This window comes from Rhipicephalus microplus, unplaced genomic scaffold (genome assembly GCF_043290135.1).
Source record: "Rhipicephalus microplus isolate Deutch F79 unplaced genomic scaffold, USDA_Rmic scaffold_12, whole genome shotgun sequence".
Taxonomy (NCBI): domain Eukaryota; kingdom Metazoa; phylum Arthropoda; class Arachnida; order Ixodida; family Ixodidae; genus Rhipicephalus; species Rhipicephalus microplus.
The window spans coordinates 48,380,259-48,384,080 of record NW_027464585.1 but is presented as its reverse complement, the minus strand read 5'-3'; the positions used below and the strand labels follow the sequence as shown (position 1 = coordinate 48,384,080).

The 3,822-nt window shown below is 42.1% G+C and overlaps 1 non-coding gene across 1 annotated transcript; it reads right to left on the bottom strand.

Annotated features, from left to right (window-relative positions):
• Positions 1-347: 347 nt before the first annotated feature.
• On the bottom strand, positions 348-420 carry TRNAK-CUU (transfer RNA lysine (anticodon CUU)). The gene has a single exon. It is a non-coding gene; the product is annotated as a tRNA-Lys (tRNA).
• Between the last annotated feature and the right edge of the window lie 3,402 nt (positions 421-3,822).

Genomic DNA, 3,822 nt, shown 5'->3' with positions numbered 1-3,822 from the left:
TATATGTGAAGTTAAACGTGGAGTGTCAGTCAGCGCCATCTGTAGCCAAACGGTGAGTGTAGAACACCATTTTATAAGCCTGGCGGCGTCACGTAACACGTGAACTCATTCCGAGTGGGCAGCTGATGAATAGTAATTTGTACACAACCTTATGACACCAAGTCTCCCAGTACGAGACCCAAGTTAATGAATAAGAAAATAGATGTATACTTGAGGGGTCGTTTTTCCGTGTTTTGACACAATATTATGAGATCTAACAGACAATAATGCCAAGAATTGTACAAGAAAAGTTATTTGAACAAATGTAATGTAAATAGGAAGAAAGAAAACTGGGTGAAAAAGTAATTAGCCGTGAGCAGGAATCGAACCTACGACCTTCGAATAAAGCGTTCGATGCTTTAACCACTGAGCTATCACAGCGACCTTCCCATAACCCACTTTCTTGTGTTTAATTGTGAAGCTAAACGTGGGAGTGTTCATCAGCGCCATCTGTAGCCAAAAGACGAGTGTAGAACACCTTTTTATGAGCCTGGTGGCGTCACGTAGCACGTGAACTTATTACGAGTGGGCAGCTGATCAATAGTACCTTGTACACAACCTTATGACACAAAGTCTGCCAGTACGAGACCCTCGTTAATGAATAAGGAAAAGAGGTGTAACCTAAGCGCTCGTTTTTCCATGTTTTGACACAATAATAACAAGATCTAACAGACAATAATGCCAAGAAATGTACAGGGGAAGTTATTAGAACAAATTTAATGTAAATAATAAGAAAGAAAACAGGGTGAAAAAATAACCATCCGTGAGCAGGAATCGAACATACGACTATCGAATAACGCGTTCGATGTTCTAACCACTGAGCTATCACAGCGGCCTTCCCCCAACCCACTTTCTTGTGTTTATATGTGAAGTTAAACGTGGGAGTGTCAGTCAGCGCGATCTGTAGCCAAACGGCGAGTGTAGAACACCATTTTATGAGGCTGGTGGCGTCACGTAGCACGTGAACCTAATACGAGTGGGCAGCTAATGAATAGTAATTTGTACACAACCTTATGACACCATGTCTGCCAGTACCAGACCCTCGTTAATGAATAAGGGAAAGAGGTGTAACCTAAGGGCTAGTTTTTCCGTGTTTTGACACAATATTAATGAGATCTAACAGACAATAATGCCAAGGAATGTACAGGGGAAGTTATTACAACAAATGTAATGTAAATAAAAAGAAATAAAAGTGGGTGAAAAAATAACCTGCCGTGAGCAGTAATCGAACATACGATCTTCGACTAACGCTTTAGATGCTCTAACCACTCAGCTATCTCAGCGGCCTTCCCCCAACCCACTTCCTTGTGTTTATAAGTGAAGTTAAAACGTGGTAGTGTCAGTCAGCGCCATCTGTAGCCAAATGGCGAGTGTAGTAAACAATTTTATGAGCCTGGTGGCGTCACGTAGCACGTGAACTTATTATGAGTGGGCAACTGATCAATAGTACCTTGTACACAACCTTATGACACCAAGTCTGCCAGTACGAGACCCTCGTTAATGAATAAGGGAAAGAGGTGTAACCCAAGGGCTCGTTTTTTCGTGTTTTGACACAATATAATGCGATCTAACAGACAATAATGCCAAGGAATGTACAAGAGATGTTATTAGAACAAATGTAATGTGAATAGGAAGAAAGAAAAGTGGGTGAAAAAGTAACTAGCCGTGAGCAGGATCGAACCTTCGACCTTCGTATAATGCGTTCGATGCTCCAACTATTGGGCTATCACAGCAGCATTCCCCCAACCTACTTTCTTGTGTTGATATGTCAAGTTAACCGTAGGAGTGTCAGTCAGCGCCATCTGTAGCCAAATGGCGGGTGTAGTACACCATTTTATTAGCCTGGTGGCTTCACGTAGCACGTGAACTTATTACGAGGGGCAGCTGATCAATAGTACCTTATACACAACCTTATGACACCATGTCTGCCAGTACGAGACCCTCGTTAATAAATAAGGGAAAGAGGTGTAACCTAAGGGCTACTTTTTCCGTGTTTTGACACAACATTAATGAGATCTAACAGACAATAATGCCAAGAAATGTACAGGGGAAGTTATTACAACAAATGTAATGTAAATAAGAAGAAATAAAAGTGGGTGAAAAAATAACCTGCCGTGAGCAGTAATCGAACATACGATCTTCGAATAACGCGTTCGATACTCTAACCACTCAGCTATCACAGCGGCCTTCCCCCAACCCACTTCCTTGTGTTTATATGTGAAGTTAAAACGTGGTAGTGTCAGTCAGCGCCATCTGTAGCCAAATGGCGAGTGTAGTAAACCATTTTATGAGCCTGGTGGCGTCACGTAGCACGTTAACTTATTATGAGTGGGCAACTGATCAATAGTACCTTGTACACAACCTTATGACACCAAGTATGCCGGTACGAGACCCTCGTTAATGAATAAGGGAAAGAGGTGTAACCCAAGGGCTCGTTTTTTCGTGTTTTGACACAATATAATGAGATCTAACAGACAATAATGCCAAGGAATGTACAGGGGAAGTTATTAGAACAAATGTAATGTAAATAATAAGAAAGAAAACAGGGTGAAAAATAACCATCCGTGAGCAGGAATCGAACATACGACTATCGAATAACGCGTTCGATGTTCTAACCACTGAGCTATCACAGCGGCCTTCCAACAACCCACTTGTGTTTATATGTGAAGTTAAAACGTGGTAGTGTCAGTCAGCGCCATCTGTAGCCAAATGGCGAGTGTAGTAAACCATTTTATGAGCCTGGTGGCGTCACGTAGCACGTGAACTTATTATGAGTGGGAAACTGATCAATAGTACCTTGTACACAACCTTATGACACCAAGTATGCCAGTACGAGACCCTCGTTAATGAATAAGGGAAAGAGGTGTAACCCAAGGGCTCGTTTTTTCGTGTTTTGACACAATATAATGCGATCTAACAGACAATATTGCCAAGGAATGTACAAGGGATGTTATTAGAACAAATGTAATGTGAATAGGAAGAAAGAAAAGTGGGTGAAAAAATAACCAGCCGTGAGCAGGAATTGAACCTACGACCTTCGAATAACACTTTCGGTGTTCTAAACACTGAGATATCACAGCAGCCTTCCCCAACCCAATTTCTTGTGTTGATATGTCAAGTTAAACGTGGGAGTGTCAACCAGCGCCTTCTGTAGCCAAACGGCGAGTGTAGAACACCATTTTATGAGGCTGGTGGCGTCACGTAGCACGTGAACTTATTACGAATGGGCAGCTGATGAATAGTAATTAGTACACAACCTTATGACACCAAGTCTGCCAGTACGAGACCCTCGTTAATGAATAAGGGAAAGAGGTGTAACCGAAGGGCTCGTTTTTCCGTGTTTTGACACAATAATAATGAGATCTAACAGACAATAATACCAAGGTATGTATAGGGGAAGTTATTAAAACAAATGTAGTGTAAATAAGAAGAAAGAAAGGTGGGTGAAAAAATAACCAGCCGTGAGCAGGAATCGAACCTACGACCTTCGAATAACACTTTCGGTGCTCTAAACACTGAGCTATCACAGCAGCCTTCCCTCAACCCACTTTCTTGTGTTGATATGTCAAGTTAAACGTGGGAGTGTCAAACAGCGCCTTCTGTAGCCAAACGGCGAGTGCAGAACACCATTTTATGAGGCTGGTGGCGTCACGTAGCACGTGAACTTATTGCGAGTGGGCAGCTGATCAAAATTACCTTGTACTGAACTTTATGACACCAAGTCCTCCAGTACGAGACACTTGTTAATGAATAAGGGAAAGAGGTGTATACCTAAACGCTCGT